The 18,456-nt window shown below is 39.2% G+C and overlaps 1 long non-coding RNA gene and 1 pseudogene across 1 annotated transcript; one reads left to right on the forward strand and one right to left on the reverse strand.

The window, feature by feature from the left end:
• Positions 1-7,863: 7,863 nt before the first annotated feature.
• On the reverse strand, positions 7,864-8,766 carry LOC119889504. The gene is made up of 2 exons (XR_005442065.1): positions 8,178-8,766; positions 7,864-8,033 (listed from the first exon to the last, which is right to left on the reverse strand). It is a non-coding gene; the product is annotated as an uncharacterized LOC119889504 (long non-coding RNA).
• A 3,328-nt stretch (positions 8,767-12,094) lies between these two features.
• LOC119889503 lies at positions 12,095-17,603 on the forward strand (annotated as a pseudogene).
• The last annotated feature ends 853 nt before the right edge of the window (positions 17,604-18,456 follow it).

Below are 18,456 nucleotides of genomic sequence, written 5' to 3' on the forward strand. Positions count from 1 at the left end.
AGTTCACAAATGATTCATTTCTTTCAAGTACACTTCCTGTAACCAGCCACCCCAAGCCTTTTTTTCCTATTTAGTCAAACCTTTAGCTTAAAAACTCTAATTTGTAACAGTAAATGCATTTTTAAACAACCACAACATAATTAGAAAACATTTTTTGTGAATGCATCTAAAAAACTGTCTATGTTTTTTATGTGTTTTTTCTATAACATATGTTCATGGGGACTAAAGCATTTTTATTGTTATGTTTAACAATAAAACATACAAATGTTTAGGCGCTCTTAGGGAATCTTTGTTGAGTTAAGACAATGAATATAAAGTTTGGTAATTTCATCATGAATGACAGCTTTCATGAACAAGTTCCAAAACTCTGGATCATAAAAATATGTTTAACTTCACACAGGAAGCTGAAACCAAACACTAATGAGAGACCGAAAGTAGAAGCTGAAGCGGAGACTGATTCCTCTTTAACTCTTTCAAAACTCTCACAGATGGCAAAGACGTCAACTGTACAGTTTGTGTGGGCTTTAAATTTTTTTAATGTTGTGGAGGTCAAAGTGGAGATTACAGACAAAAAGGAAAAAGGAAAAAAGTCACAGATAAAAGCCAGTCGCAGAAATGTGGGTTCATAATTTAAAGTTTTGGTCTCACAGTGTCCCTCTGGTGGCAAGACAGCCTCTCTGTGTTCACATATACTCTATTTACAGTATTACAAGTTGCAAATGTTACTACTTTATTTACAACCTTGGATTCTCATCACAAACCATCAGATCTTCATTGTGCATATAAGACCATCACTGACAAATTAGAGTTCATGTATGAAACTGCCACACCACCAAGTTCCGTCTGCACTAGGACTCTAATTTGCAAATTACTACATCGAACAAACATAAGTGCCATATTACCATCATGTCTTTTACATCGTTTTCCATCATTTGAGGTTTGACTGACGTTCTTTTAATTATGTCATCTCGTTGTGTCCTCTTCTGTAATGTTTTAACAACAGCACCCAGCTGAAGAATTAGCATCACCAATGTTGTCTCAATCTGCCCAACTCCTAATATTTGCATTAGTTAATGAAAAAAGTTTTTTCTATTGCAGATTTATTGGAAATTATAACTGTTCCTGCAGTACATTTGGCTACAAACATGACATCTGAGAGTGTCTCCCCTCTGAGCATCAGTTTTCAAAGATAAATTAGAGATAAAACAGGGTTTAAAGGCCAAACTGTTCAGATTTAATACACTCACTGAACTTGAATTTAAAATATTAATGTAATGTAGTGTAGTGAGATTTTTTAAGTGTTAATTTATTTTGTTGGCTTTGAAAATGTATAGATTAATTTTATAATTTGCTGCTACCTGCTAATTTGCACTATGTGTAATACTAATATGTATACTTTATATTCTGTTTTTAATGATGAGCTGTTTTATGTGCATCGCCAAAGACAAATTTCCACTGAGGTGGACAATAAAGTCAATCTAATCTACTCTAAAAAACTAAAAACTGATATTGTGGGGAACCTTTAATATTTTTAATGTGAACATTATACCAATTTGATGAAATTATAACTCCAAAATGTGCTATCCGAGGCCAATTAGATGTATCTGAATGCAACACATTAGGCCGGCAAAGAATCTTTGTCCCCAGTGTAAAATTCTTGTGCTTTGTGGTTCCACCCAGTATGGTTGATCATTTATGGTACAGGACATGTCCTGACAAAGCTTCACACATTCTTTAACTCAAAAAACAAAACAAATCTGGACTCGTGTCCTCTCTGAGCACACTCATCTTTCATACACCAGCTTCACTGAACCATCGTGACCTGTCAGCCGTAACGTACAAGCGTGAGATTGTGATATCATGATTAGTTTAGAAGTGATGTGAAAACATGAAACCTTAAGTGTACATACACTGAGAATAGACTTTTGTCTATTAAAGTAGGAGACATCTTGTGTTCAGCAATTACTACTACTGAAACAAACAATATTTGCTTATTCATAGATTCTGGATTCAATGAGGGTGAAGAAATAGATGTAACTTGTAATTTTTAATAGGTAAATTAAGTTTTTTTGTGGACAAACCATGTCAGACAAATTATTTTATGTATTATCTTTTGAGTATATTTGTTTTAAGTTTCTATATATACATACACATTTTTACAAAATTATAAACGCAGCACTTTTTTTTTTGGACCCCATTGATCAGGAGCTGAACCCAAAGATCTAAGACTTTCTCTGTGTACACAAAAGGCCTATTTATCTCAAATATTGTTCACAAATCTGTCATAATCTGTGTTAGTGGGCACTTCTACTTTGCAGAGATAATCCATCCACCTCACAGGTGTGGCATATCAAGATGCTGATCAGACAACATGGGTATTGCACAGGTCTGTCTCCACAAAAGGCCTGTATGTATAGCCCATGTTGCATAGTGTGCATTTGTGTGTGTTTTGACTGGTGCCAAAAAAATAAATCATTAGACATAAATTATTGACTAAACTATTTTGATAATTGATTAATTGTTTAAGTCATTTTGAAAGCAAGATTCAATACAGCAATAATCTAAAGAACAACATGACTCATTCATTATTGATTTGTCACTGACAATTGTTATTGTTATGATAAATGTTATGGAATTAATAATGGCAGAATGATGTCAGTTAAGAAGCTAATGAGATACAAACTGGCTGCAACATTAGGCTTAGCTGCTACATTGAGTCAATTAACTCTATGAATGGCTCCAACAGGACTTGTTCTGAACTCCTCTGGTGATTCCTGAGCAAAGCAACACATTCTCGTAAATGTTTCACTCCTCTTTATGTCCACTAGGTGTCACTGTCGGTCTTTCCAACATGGACACTAACCTGTTCATTCTGAGCTTTGTTTCTCTTCTTCCATAGGACTTGTTTACTGGATTTTTGCTCTGAACAGGTACCTCCTGGTTTTAGGGTCCTCAGAGTCTCCCCAGCCACCATGAACATGGTATAACCCAGAAGAAGCGGCTCAGCTGCCTCTCTGAAATATAAACCTTGTATATTTCTCTATGCTGTGCATCTGAACAGGGGTTAGAGCTCTCTGCATGGAGTGTGCATGTTCTCCCTGTGTCTGCGTGGGTTTTCTCTGCTCCCACACTCCGAAGACCTGCAGGATACTGTAATCTAGTCCAGAGCGCAACAGTCTTTGCCACTGCCCTACTAAAAGTGTTGGCTTATTTTGAAAATGATACAACAAAAGTTTTTGTGTATTGCTAAAAACATAATTTTGACTTCTTAGTGTCACGGCCTAGTTCTTAGGCCATTACAAAGGAAAGGAAAGACACATGTTCAAACTGGGAAACCAAACAATCCTATGTATTTATAAATATTACAACAAAATATATAAACTCAATGTATGAAATGACAAGTGTTATATAGTGTAACCAAGGTGATAACCAACTCAAACAAAAGGCATGTGGTGCAAGGATGAGAGCCAGTGATGGAGTGACAGAGGGATGAAATGAGTTTTTTCCAAACATAAAGAGATAATGTACAGTGTTCGTAAACATTTCCAGGCCTAGACAATAGCCATTCAGTTTTCACAATTTTTCCAAGATTTCCCTGGCGATGTCAGTCCAGATTGTCACTAATGACCACAAATTGCACCCTGTATTACAGTATTCCTCTCATGATAAAAAGGGTCTTTCACTGAAGACCCTGTATTGTTGTAGTCAGTGTACTTGGTACTTTAACCTCTTCTACTGCAGCTGTTGTTTGTTATAGGATCTGGATAGGACCGAGGCTGAATGATAGTCTGGTTTGTACCTGCTGCTGTCGTCACTTCACTAATTAGTTGAATATCTTTGGCTTTTGGACTGTTGGTTGGACAAAACAAACAATAAGAAGATTTCACTCAGTAGAATTAGGCTTTGGATTGATCTCTAATTTTAGAAAATAATTAATTAATTCAGAATGAAAATAATTGTTACTTGCAGCACGCTAAAAACCTCATAGACCTTACTTTTCAGGTTTTGATATTATTAATTGAAATGGTAGTTACAAGACTCAAGTTTCCCCATTGTGCTTCATTGGGTTCACTCATCAACGTGTTGATGTGTGATGTTCATTGCTGAAGTCCCAGGAGTTTTTGAACAATGACTTTAACATCTGAAGGAATGTATATTTTAAGATGGTGCAGCAACCAAGAAACTTTTTTGTAAAATTTTAAGGACTCTGTGGCCTCCCTGCAGTGAAGATTTGATTAGAGTTGAGCATGTGCAGTTTTTCTTGACCCAGGTGAGTCAGGCCCTACGATGGACTGGCGACCTGTCCAGGGTGTACCCCGCCTTTTGCCCAATGACAGCTGGGATTGGCTCCAGCCCCCTGTGACCCTGTATGCAGGATAAGCAGTTGACAATGGATGGATGGATGGATGGATTGATTGATTGTTAATCTGTGTTTGAAGGTATCCAGATCAAAACTAAATGATCACCACAGCTTAATTAAATAATAACCACATTTCATTTTAAACCTTATTCTCAGCCAAACTCTACTGGTAATTCTCATCCATAATCTGTATTATTTGAAAAAAAATAGAATAAAGTCACACCTGACATTCTTCAGTATCTGTAAATCTGTAAAGATTTGCACAAGGATTGATTATGTAGATTGCTATCCATTATTGTTTAAATGTAGGTGTCCAAATAGTGCACCTTTTTCATGTTGGTCCCAGCCCCTGTTCATTTTCTGGCATAGTTCATTCATCCTGCAATACAACTGTGTTGCATTACTTCAAGGGATTTTATGAACTTACAACCACCTGTGTTTTCATTTAATTGCCTGTTTATTTTATATGACCACCCTGTCTTTTCTGGGCCTTCTCTGTTTACAGACACAACTGTGCAAATTCTTTCTTCCTCTGACCATAAACCAGTCAAATAAAATTGTTTCTAGATATGATACAGTATGGTAGATTTTGTACTGTATGTACTCAAAATTTTGACATGGTGGTGGTTCTAGAAGTAAAGTAAATGTCCCAATGGGGACATGAATGGCTGTACTAAATTTCATGGCAATCCATCCAATAATTGTTCAGATATTTCAATCTGAACGATGGAGGTTTATAGAGTATATGATTATATGATTAGCATACTAGCTAAACTATAGGCCTATGTCGTAACTGAAGCTACCTTTAGCATTGAGACTGGTTTATTTTTTAAATGAGCATGCTAGTTAGTTAACTGGCTAACTCGAGCAGCACAGACACTGAAGGTAAAGAAAGTTCTCTGCGTCACAATCTGTAAACAAATCTACCTGATCAGACTTTTAGTGAGCACAGTTTGATAAATTCATCTGCCAATATTGCACCTCACCTTAGCCCATCAAACTATGCAACCTCCTCTTGATAGCCGTCTGCCATCCCTGAATGAAAAGTCACTGCTGTTAAACAAGTTTGGGTTCTCCCTCAGAAGCTACAGCACAGAGCAAAAAGATCTTAAAGTCTAAAATATATTTTTGTTCATAGATAAATGCATCCAAATCACTGACATCTTGTAATTTTGACAGTTGAATTGTCTGTTCTCCAAGCTCAGTCTCTTCTTGTGGCAGAACACATGATACAGATAATGGTAGTTTTTATGTGTGAAATGGAGTTAATGGGTGACTGGGTTAACATATTAATCAAAAATATTAATTGAGAAAATAACTGGCCAATTTATACAGAATAAAAATAATTATAACTTGCAACCCTACTGCAGGCTAATCAAATCAAAATGGCAGTTACAAGACTGACCTTCAACTTTCCCCATTGTGCTTCATTGGGTTCACTCTTTGGTCATGATGTTCATTGCTAAATCCCAGGAGTTGGTGAACAATTACTTTATCATCCCAAATCCCACAGCAATCTGTTGCTTAACTAGTAGCAAAAATGTATACTTTAATATGGTGCAGCAACCAAGAAACGTTCACAGGACTCTGTGACCTCCCTGCAGTGAAGACTTGAGAAGACTTGGGCATGTGCAGTTGAGTCTGGGTGTAAAAGTATCCAAATCAAACTGAAACTGAATGATCACCACAGCTAAATTAAATAATAACAATAATAAATTCATTTTAAACTTGGCTTTATTCTCAGCCAAACTCTACTTGTAATCCTCATTCATCATCTCTGCAGCTAGCAAAAAATAAAAAATAAAGTCACACCATTCTTCAGTATTCATTTGTAAAATTAAAATAGATGTACAAGGATTGATTATGTTTTTGCTATCCATTATTGTTTAAAAGTAGGTTTTCAAATAATCAACCTTTTTCATTTTGGTCTGCTGTAGTTCATTCACCCTGTGTTGCATTTCTTTTTTATGAACTTACAAACATAGTGTTTTCATTCAATTGCCTGTCTGTACTTCATATGTTTTTATCATATGGCCAGCTTATCAAACTCTTTCTTCCACCGACCATAAAACAGTCATTTATGATTATCTCAAGATATGATATAGATTGTGTACTGCAGAAACTCTGTGTCATCCCTGATTTAAAAGTCACTGTTGCTAAACAAGTTTAGGTTTTCCAAGAGTAGCTACAGTAAAGAGCTACAGGATCTTAAAGACTAAAAATATATCTGATATATATATATATATATATATCCAAATCACTAATGTCTTGTAATTTTGACCGTTGTATTATAATGATAGTTTTTGTAGGATATGTGTGAATTGCTTCACTAGAGCCACATCAGCTGCAAACTTACAAAACAACGGGAAAGACTGGAGACACTACATCTCTATCTTGTTAACACAATACCCTGGCTTGTGTTTGACACTGTCAGGTAGTGGAAGTTTACAACATATAAGCTCATGTTACTCCTAAACAGGACAGACATAAACCATATCAGAGGATGTCATAAATGCTTAGAAACATTTTGTACTGCTATGGACATCTGCTTTCAGACACAGCCAGGTCATGTTGATGGTGACAGATTACAGAAAGAGAAAATGTTTTTCATCACATTGTAACATTTCATTGTGTTACAATGTTCTTCTCATCACTGTCTCATTGATTCGTGATTTCAAAAATGTAAGTTGAAAAGACTGATGATGAAACGTGAGTTGAGGAGAGTGGAAAACACAAACGTAGCTCATGAAATAACACGATCAGTTGTTGTTGAGCAAGCGCTATTGATTCTATTGATGTAAGTTGTTCAGTCGGCTTTGCTCTATCAGTGTTTTTGTCCCAGAAGGCTTGTAAACAGACACACAAACACAATGTTGTTTTCAACTGTCAAAAAATACCACATCTGACACTGTGGGACATGCACAGTGCATAATGTAGGTCACTAGTCAACCAATGACACAATGGAAACCAAGGTGAAATGTCCACTGCCTGGTGCACACTAGAGAACTTTCAAATCTTAACCAATTTTAAAAACTGCGGGATACCACAGAAATAATGACAGATAAACAGATTTAAATGTTTTAAATATTTTAATTGTTAGGACCATACACCAGATGATTCAGTCAAGACGCAGGCCCACATACACTTGGCGTTTACTAAATTATTTCAGAGTGGCAGTTTCAGGGAATTGGGATCTCACAGTAACTTGAGTGATCAAACGTGACTTGAGAAATAAAGCATGGAGACAGACTGTCCTCATCAACTGGTTGCACTTGTGTGTTGGTATTGTTTTCCATAGAAAAATCATTTACCCCTTATACATTTTATGTAAGTACACAACATACGATTGGTGACGCTTCCCGGTCAGTTCGCTCTCATTAGCTATTGTGGGTTTCTGCTCAAATTCAGTCACAGTTTGTTTGTTTTTCACACTAAAGGAAATAATCAGAGTCTTTCTGTCATAAAATTATGCCACAGCCGAGATGCAGACACAGAGACAAAGCAGCAGTTAAATAGTTTATTGGGTTTATTGAGGCAAAGCTAGCAAACTGTGGCAGGGTGTCTCCTTCCAAGCAGTTGGAAAATGAGGGCTGGCTGGCGTGGCTGGAAGGGTTGGATCTTGGCTCAAGAAGCTTGGAACTAGCAGGGTGGATGAGCAGGTTGAACAGGCGATCTGGAGACAGGTAGAGAGAAATTAGTTAAAGCAAACTGGTAACTTGACCAACAGGCTTAAAGCTAGTAAAGCGAACTGGTAACTTGACTAACAGGCTTAAAGCTGACTACTAAGGCTTGACCTACAGTACACGACTTAACAAACCAGCAGGGAATGGATGTCTGGCGTCTCCTTAAGAAGAGGTAGGGATAGCTGATCAGGAACAGGTGGGTGATTACCAGCAGGTGCAGCTTGTGGCAACCCAGGAAGCCAGCCCAAGATTCAAAAACTGAGAGAAGGGAGGGAAGAAAACCAGAACAAAAACACACCAAGCATGCCTCACTCACCCAAAGGAAAAAACAAATCAAAACACACTTACTCAGTCAAACTCAGGTGTCAGATGCAGGAGTTGTGACACTTCCCCATTTCGAATCATTAATATCAAACATGTTTTATACAGGTAGTGTTAAAATTATGTCTGAAAGCCCTTCACACTACAGGATAATATGGGCAGCTAATCTGTTTAGACCAGCCTTGGATCAGGAACATTCCCACAATTGTCCGGAGGGCGAATCTGACCCAAAATCAGCCCAGTTATCCTCTAATGCCAGCAGAAGTATCTTAAGGTACCTCTGATGGCTGCTAGACTCTGCCCCCCCCCCCCAAAAGACTGCATTGGTTCAAGCTACACTGAACAAAATTATAAATGCAACATTTTTGTTTTTGCCCCCATTCATCATGAGCTGAACTCAAAGATCTAAGACTTTCTCTATGTACACAAAAGGCCTATTTCTCTCAAACATTATTCACAAATCTGTCAAATCTGTGTTAGTGAGCACTTCTCCTTTGCCGAGATAATCCATCCACCTCACAGGTGAGGCATATCAAGATGCTGATCAGACAGAATGGGCATTGCACAGGTGTGCCTTAGGTTGGTCACAATAAAAGGCCACTCAAACATTTGAAGTTTCACTGTATTGGGGAAGAACACCAAAATGTGTCTCACATTGTCTACAAAGCCTCTGGCGCTTAACTTCCCATTTGGGTCACAGAATGTGATAGGTCGCACATTTTGGTGTCACACCGGAAACCAGTCAGTAGGCTATCTGGTGTGACCACCATTTGCCTCACGCAGTGCAATACATCTCCTTTGCATAGAGTTGATCAGGTTGTTGATTGTGGCCTGTGGAATGTTGGTCCACTCCTATTCAATGGCTGTGCGAAGTTTCTGGGTATTGGCAGGACCTGGAACACGCTGTCGTATAAGCCGATCCAGAGCATCCCAAACATGCTCAATGGGTGACATGTCTGGTGAGTATGCTGGCCACGCAAGAACTGGGCCGGCATACTCACCGGACATGTCACCCATTGAGCATAAACTTTAAATCCCTAGGTGATAATTTTAATTTTGTAGCCCCCATATTATTTACCTAATTTTGGTTTTGACAATATTTTCTATGTTTCTCAAACTAAAAGAAGAGCTTACTTTTAATTACAACACACATTATTAAAGTGCAAATATTTTACTTTTGAAGCAAAAAAATAATAAAATTGTGCTCACCTCAGATTAGAGTGACCTTGACCACATGTGAACAGGAAGTTGAACATAGAATAAGAAGTCACACAAAATGGCTATTTGATTTTTGACATAGAGCCTCTAGTGTTGGAGTTATGAGCAGTGTGACAACTTACACATGAGACAACTTACCCCCTATCCCCTATATAAATATAACAGAAAATAAGTCAGTGCACTCTCAGGTATCATTCTGTGTTGCTTTCATACCTGTTTCCCCTGTAGATCAATGCATGTAATATCCATTCAAAAGGATAGAATGGAAAACTTGGCCAAAAAAAGAAACTGTGTCAAGAGGTTGTTAAAGTTACTGATTGATGCATGCACATAGCTTGTTTTTTTTTTTTTTATCTTAGGTTACTTTTTTGGACAATGTAGATTTGTTTCTTCTATATTTTAGTTGCCCTGCATTTTTCTTAATGTACCAATAAACCTTTCTCATTGTCATTTTTTATTTAACTGCAAGCTATATTTCAGAATTTTAAAAAACAAATTATGCTTTAATAAAAGTGGTAGGGACAAAATCAGCCATTTCAAAAAGTGGTGGGGACATGTCCCCAGCGTCCCCAGTGTAAATGACACCTATGAACAAACATAACATGCAAATAAACATCACTTTTGTCCGTGATGTAGCAAAGGTATGTCTTTGTATACTTTAACGTTTTTTTTTGACAGAATAATCCCAATAGTGGCCAAATAAGTGTTTGCAGTTTATAGCGTAACCAGGCCTGACATTTACATTATTATAGAAGCCTGTTGTTGCACATGGAATATGTGTTTGGTAGGCCCATGTCTAATATCTTTGTTTATATTTGGAAAATGGAATGTAGCCTATAATTAACATGACTTACTGCTGAGTTATAAAATAAAGACATAATCTCTTTTGCAATTATCCTTATGACTCTACATTATTTAACGTGCTGTGTACTAACCAATTCAGTCCTTTTTACCTGTTGAAATACCTTTAAATGGCTGATACAACCCATGTAATGCAGTATTCCACTTCCAGAATGACTGTATGACTATAGCTGTTTTTATCTGTATCAAGTCATAGCATGCAAATAAATATACATATATACACATTATGTCTGTCATAATAATATGTCTTTGTGAAACTTTAACGTTTCTGGTAATGGAATAATTTCATGTGATCAAAGAATTGTTTGCAGTTTATAGCGTAATCAGGCATGACATTTACGCAATTATAGGCAATAACAGTCTCCTGTACTTTATGGGTTGTAGGCCTATTGCTAAACTAGTGAAAAGGACTGGATTGGTTGGCACGAAGTAGGTAAAATAATGCAGTGTCATAAGGATAATATATATATACTGTATATTAATATATAACCCAGACGTTAATCATGTTAGTTAGGCATTTTCCAAATGTGAACAAGGACATTAAACATAGGCCTACCAAACAATTGTTTCATCAGCAACAACAGGCTACTGTTGCCTAAAATCATGTCACTCCTGATTATGCTTTAAACTCTTCTTTGCCAAGATTATGCACAAATTAAGCCCCCCAAAATATATAAAATTTAGTTTATTTATTTATTTTAAGTGTGCTTACATTAAAATGTAGATGTGCTTGAGCACCCATATCCAGCACAAATAATTTTAACTAAAACTACAGCTCTCCATACTTGTACATGTAAAGGCTAAATGAGTCTTTGGCTTGACACACACACACACACACACACACACACACACACACATTCCCATGGCTGACCTGTTACCACACAGGGGCGAGCCCCTGTCTGTCAGCCAATAAGAAGGAGGCCTGCCAAGTCACGCACAGGCCATGTCGAACACTGAACTTGCGTCGCTTAATGATGTGGGTCAAAGTTCAACAATAGCTACTGCAAGAGGACACAAGGTTTCCACACCAAGAGGACACAAGGTTTCCACACCAAGAGGACAAGAGAGATGGACAGAAAGAATATTACAGAATTGTTTTTTTTAGCTTAAGTCAGGGCTCTTGGTATCTAAGCTTAAAGATGATTAACAATTAATAAATAATGAGACACTGAATTTGGTGTCACTACAGCCAATTTAGAGAACAAGTGTAAAAAACATGCAAATTAACCTTTCTTTTACACCTAAATATCCTAAAGCAAATTCCTGAAAAAGATGCATGATTTTAGTCAGAAAACATCAATCAAAATTAATTCACAATGAATTCAGCTGGCAAAACTAACTGTACACACTCAGACATTCTCACCCTAGTTTTTCCCTTTCAGGAATGAATGTGTCACAGAGAGAGACAGTGCCAGCAGTGGTGAGGACAAAGCTGTCTGTCTGTCTTTAGGATCAAAGCAAACTGGCAGCAATCAGTGTTCAGGTCGGAGGGAACCGGTTATGTGACGACGACTTTACGTCCTGCTGCTGATTAATGATTCATTGGGGGCCTGTGACACAGTGTTTTTCAGATCTGGAGGGAACAGGTCCATGCAAATAACCTAGAGGCCTCCCCCCATCCCTCCTCCTCCCCTCCCTCTGCTTGAGGGACATCCCAGGGTATAAAAAGAACGAACCCTCTCCACAGCAATTACAACTCAGCCAAGAAGGAGAAACAGTCCTCAACTTTCCTGAAAACAGCCAACAGAGAAGCCTCAACTGATGAGGCCAAGCTAAAGGCTCTGTGCTCCAAACAAGCTTCTCAAGGTAACCTGATGCTATTTCTTTTCAGTGCATTATGTGTGTAATGTCAGGAGGGTTACTAAGGGTATATGCAGAGCGAGAGGGGATCTGCACATGGATGCTGTTGCATCACCCAGACTTTCTTTGTCCTGGTGGTTGCAGTAGTTCCTTGAAATTTCATGTAATGTGGGGAAAAAAGAACTGGAACCAAGAAAATGGTTTCCTGAAGGACATATTTTAAATCTAAGACTAAATAAGACTTTATTATACTTTTTGAAAAATATTCATATATTTAAATATTCTCTTCCTCTTCTCTTTCCATTTTCTCTTCACTTTACCCCTCTTTCCTCTCTTTTCCACCCTCAAGTACAACCTTTCTCCACTCCTAGACTTCCTCTTGTCTGTTCTTTCTCTGTCTATCGGCTCACTCTCTCTCCAGACTCCTCCACCATGCCTCCTCAGCTTCAGTCCCAGAACCAGAGCAGTCCCAGGATCCTGCAGGGCGATCTCAGTACCCTCAGTCCGGCCGTGAAGGAGTTTGTAGATGCCAATGTGAGTCTGTGCCAGCCCGACTCCCTCCACATCTGTGACGGCTCAGACGAGGAAAACCGCGCCATCCTGACCCAGCTGGAGGAGCAAGGGATGATCAAGAAGCTCAACAAATATGAGAACTGGTAAGTTGGCTGGAGATTAAGTTGGTTTTTAGGTAGGTGTCAGGGATTAGGAGTTATATTTTCTGAAATGTTCTTCATTTTGTAAATAAAATACCTGGAAAGGTCTACGTTCTGACAGATCAGTAAGTTGTAACTTGTTCAGTCAGATCACTTGTCAAACGAACTTGACAGCAGTGCTTCAGGAGTGAGGTTAACATATAACTTTTGTTTGTGCATCCTTCAGCAAAGTGCGAAAGCCTCTTAGGCATATGGGCAATGTATTTTTAAACGTTAAAGTTGACAGAAAAAAATTCCAAAATGTGATCAAATTTGAATAAAAAAAGAAGCCCTAATATCTTCTTACTCCCTCCTCCTTCCCACTTCTGCCACTTACCTTCCATCCTTCTCCTCTCTTCCTTCTCTTCTACTTCCTCCCTTCATTCCATCTTTCCTCCTCTTGCAGCTGGTTGGCCAGGACTGACCCGAGGGACGTAGCTCGGGTTGAGAGTAAGACTGTTATTGTGACCCGGGACCAGAGGGACACGGTGCCCACATCGCTGGGGGGCGCAGTCAGCCAGCTGGGCCGCTGGATGCCCCCGGAAGAGTTTGACAAAGCCATGACTCAGCGGTTCCCTGGTTGCATGAAAGGTACCACAGAGAATACTACTTGTTAATTTAACCTTCGATTTTAACCAGACAGGGTGAAGGAATTAAAGACAAAATGAAAACACTGGAAGTTTAAAAAAAATATTATTCTGAATACAAGTTTGGAGTATAACATTATAATATTATACTTATATGACAGGTAGACAAGTAATCTAGCACTGTGATCATTGTTTTGCGCTTGTAGTACAGTATGTGCAGTGAAATACGGATTCTACATAAAAACAGCATAATTAGGACAAGCTAATCCACCATCAAATACCATAAAGTTTCACAAAATAACATAACCCAGGCTTCAATTTGATGCAGGGGAATCCAGTGGAAGAATGAGTAATCTACCCAAGCTGAAGTATTGATAACTGATATATCTTACTTATGTAACATCAAAGTAAATTCAGTACTGTGAAATTAAGTAGTAAAAGCAGGAAGCTGGCAGCTCATTCAGAGCAAAAGTTACTTTTGGAAAAATTGTTGAATATAATTTTACAGCTTCAAGATTGTGTTCAAGCAAAACATGTAACATTTCAGAAAAAGTACACAAAGTCAGATGACTATTCATTGACTGACTCTGTTTTCTGATGCTTAGATATCTGAAAACATTTTTGTAGTGAAGAAAACAACTTCAATAAAACCTTAATTAAGCAACATTAAAATGCTGATATCTCTGACTCTCTGTCCTCAGGTCGTACCATGTATGTGATTCCCTTCAGTATGGGTCCAGTAGGTTCCCCCCTCTCTAAGATTGGCGTGGAGCTGACAGACTCTCCCTATGTGGTGGTCAGTATGAGGGTGATGACCCGGATGGGGAAGGATGTGCTGTCCGCTTTGGGGACGGGCGAGTTCGTCCGCTGTCTGCACTCCGTCGGCTGTCCTCTACCGCTCAAAAGTGAGTCAACATCAACTTGTTTTTACATCATAATTATTCAGCAGCACTATGGCAACGCTATCTACTACTGATGAAAAGGACTAGTGCCACTGTGGCATTTCTAGTTTTACCAATATTACTGCTGAATGATGCCTCCTTTATTCCTTCAGTTGGCCCAACTACAATTACTACTGCTACCCATACTACTATAACTACTAATACTGACTATGATGCAGTGATTACTGTGCAACTACTGTTACTACTTGTATTACATATACAACTACAAATACTAATGCTACAATAATTATAATTAATGCATCAACTACTATTACTACTGCTGATACAGCTGTTGCTGCTTTAGGTATTACAACCAGCTAAACCACTTCTGCTACTGCTATTACTGATTATTATATTCAGTTATAATTTTGTTTTCTTCAGTCCTGCAAACACATGCTGATCACTGATTCCTCTTTCAGAGCCCCTGGTGAACAACTGGCCTTGTAACCCCGAGCAGACATTAATCGCCCACATCCCAGACCGCAGGCAGATCGTCTCATTCGGTAGTGGTTACGGAGGAAACTCCCTGCTGGGGAAGAAGTGCTTTGCTCTGCGCATTGCCTCACGTATCGCTAAGGAGGAGGGCTGGCTGGCAGAGCACATGCTGGTAAGAAATGAAAAGAAAGAAAGTGTAATTTAATTAAGGGATTTAGCCCACATATCCATACTGCATCATGCAGATTTTCCACAACAATCGATTCTTATCAAACCAAATGTTTCTCCTGCTCAGATCCTGGGCGTCACCAACCCTGCGGGGAGAAGAAGTACATGGCAGCAGCCTTCCCCAGCGCCTGCGGGAAGACAAATCTGGCCATGCTCTGCCCGACGCTGCCGGGCTGGAAGGTTGAGTGTGTGGAGACGACATGCCTGGATGAAGTTTGACAACCAAGGTGAGGGACTCAAGACTTTGTGAGGTTCCATTTGCAATCAGGGACATTAAAATTGCAATAACAATACAAACATACAAACCTTCTGTTATTCCATCCATCGTCAACCGCTTATCCTGCGTAGAGGGTCGCGGGGCCTTCTATTGTTCATTATTTATATTTTCCTCCTCTTTGTTCCTTACCACTAGGCAACCTACGTGCCATCAACCCGGAGAATGGCTTTTTTGGAGTTGCGCCCGGCACCTCAGCCAAAACCAACCCCAATGCCATGAAGACCATCATCAAGACACCGTTTTCACCAATGTTGCAGAGACTAGCGATGGCGGTGTGTACTGGGAGGGAATGGACCAGACGCTGCCTGAGGGAGTCACCATCACTTCCTGGAAGAACAAGCCCTGGAGCTCAGAAGATGGTAAGATGGTATTTAAGAACTTGCAATTATATTTTGTCACGTTTTTGGAAGAGAGTACTTTTGATATATAGGATGGTTATAAAAACAAGGTAATAAAAACTAGAGAACATTACATACTTTAAGCTTTATTTGACCAGCTTGTCAATAAAGCTTACCTTCTTACCATCTGTCTCTCCCCCCAGGCGAACCCTGTGCTCACCCCAACTCTCGTTTCTGCACTCCGGCCGGTCAGTGTCCCATCATCGACCCACTGTGGGAATCCCCAGAGGGAGTCCCTATTGAGGCCATCATCTTTGGAGGGCGCAGGCCAGAAGGTGAGCAGGAACTAGGAGGGAAACCTGGAAAATAGAACATTGGTAGAATGAGGACAAGGATAGAGACAGTATGCAGTGGAATCAAATAAGTTAGAGAAGATAGCAGAAGGGGACAGAGGAGAAATGGAAGAAAATGCAATGACAAATGAGAAAATAATCAGCTAATCATAATCTATTTCATGACTCTGCTTCCGTTCAGGTGTCCCTCTAGTATATGAGGCTTTCAGCTGGCAGCATGGAGTGTTTGTTGGAGCAGCCATGAGGTCAGAGGCCACCGCTGCAGCTGAACACAAAGGTCAGAATCTAATCTTTCTAATGACAAGATACTTTTCTTTCAGTCTGACCACCATTCAATGGATTTGAAGGAGTTTCCTCAGCCTGAGGATCATTGCTTTTGCCTTATAATTTTCATATAGTGTATAGTTTTTAGTCTAGAAATCAGTTTAATCCATGTCACAAACACTGGATTTGTGAGATTTTTGGATGATAAACAAGGATGTCCAAGGAGATCAGAATGAAAATCAGGAAGAGCTTTATTGCCAACTAGTATTTTACAAGTACAAGGAATTTTCTTTGGTGATTAGGTGCTAGAAATAGACATAAACATACAGTGACATAAATAAATGTAAAATATATACATATGGAATAAGATAACTAAAAAGATATTTAACATTCTCTTTGTCCCTCTCTTTTCTGCAGGCAAGGTGATCATGCATGACCCCTTCGCCATGCGTCCCTTCTTTGGCTACAACTTTGGACAGTACCTCTCTCACTGGCTGAGTATGGCCGACCGCCCCGGCGCCAAGCTCCCCAAGATCTTTCACGTCAACTGGTTCCGCAAGAGCCCCACCGCCGGATTTCTCTGGCCCGGTTTCGGCGACAACATCCGCGTGCTTGACTGGATGTTCAGGCGGGTGAATGGCGAGGCCGGCGCCGTGCCCTCTGCTGTGGGCTACCTGCCTCACTGTGACTCTCTAAACCTCCAGGGCCTGCAGGAGGACGTGGACCTCAACGAGCTGTTCTCCCTGGATCAGGAGTTCTGGCAGAGGGAGGTGGATGAGGTGAGGAAGTACTTCACCACGCAGGTGAACGACGACCTGCCCAGTGAGGTGGCCCGTCAGCTGGAGCTCCTGCAGCAGCGAGTGAAGCAGATGTAAAGAGGAAAAACAGGAGGGGAAGAAAAGAAGTGTGTCCGAAATTCTGAGGGAACATGTTGGTAATCTAGAACCAACTTTTAGTAATTGTAGAATATCTCATTATTGTGCTGAAGAACACATATAAAGAATTCCTTTCTTTGAGGTGAAGCCTTACAACTTCCTGAAAGAGGAGCAATTCTCCTCTGATAATTATTGTTTTTTTCATTAGCTAGAAATCCTCCCCCTTTTCGGATGATTATTCTGAAAATACTACTGTTAAAATTCGGCTGGGGGTGCTGAGATGAATAATATGAATTTGTAGGAATTGTTGAGTTTTTCACTGTGGTTTAAGTGAAATGTCATAAAAATGACAGCCAGAGGGCACCAGTCACAAATGAATCGGAAATCTTTCTTTTCCATCCCTTCACATGCTGTCGTAGCAGCACTATGTTTTCATATGTTTCCAATGTTGTCCTACTGTATGTCTGAATTATATTATTAATAATAACTTATTATGAGCACCATCATATCATCATTGCCATGTAGCACAGAAAAGTTGCTGAGCTCCGGTGTTCTTTCCCCCACGAACACGTGGAAAAAGTATGTTTTGTCCTATGCTATGTTATTTTTTTTCCTTAATTTATTTTTAATATTTATTGGTTGTGTTTCATTGTAATCTTGATCCCCATAGTGGGGCGACAACAATAAAAGTATTTAAACTTATTATTGATTCTGTTTTGTTTTTTAGTATTTTTGATATTATAAAGCAGCACACTCACATATAGTCTATAGGGTTTTCAAAGTCTGAGACAGTGGGCCTCCTGTCAGACAAAGCTTAGAAAAAGGCACCCCTTCAGCCCCCCTTAGTTTACTTGGTTTATTTCGCTCAAGTCCTAGATGTCTAAGAGATCATGATTATCTTTTTTGACACTCAACAATTGAGCCAGTGTTTGAATAACATCAGACTACACCAAAAACTAACGTATCTCCTAAGACATTTATTGCTGCTGACTCTGGAAAAGTGGGAAAGTCAGTTCCCCCAAACTTCACTGAACGATCTCTTTAACCAAATCCCACACATTTAGGATATTCTATATGATCTCCTTTTGATAACTAATGTAATCATTTTTCACTGAGCTTCCCCTGGAGCAGTTTGGAGTCCCACATCCCACCTTGAAAAACTCTAGTCTACTACTCATTCTCCAGCAGTGAAAATAATAACAGAACATCCTGTTCAGTTATCG

This window comes from Micropterus salmoides, unplaced genomic scaffold, assembly GCF_014851395.1.
Source record: "Micropterus salmoides isolate LMB-PRFRI ecotype aquatic unplaced genomic scaffold, ASM1485139v1 Ms_hic_scaffold_500, whole genome shotgun sequence".
NCBI lineage: Eukaryota > Metazoa > Chordata > Actinopteri > Centrarchiformes > Centrarchidae > Micropterus > Micropterus salmoides.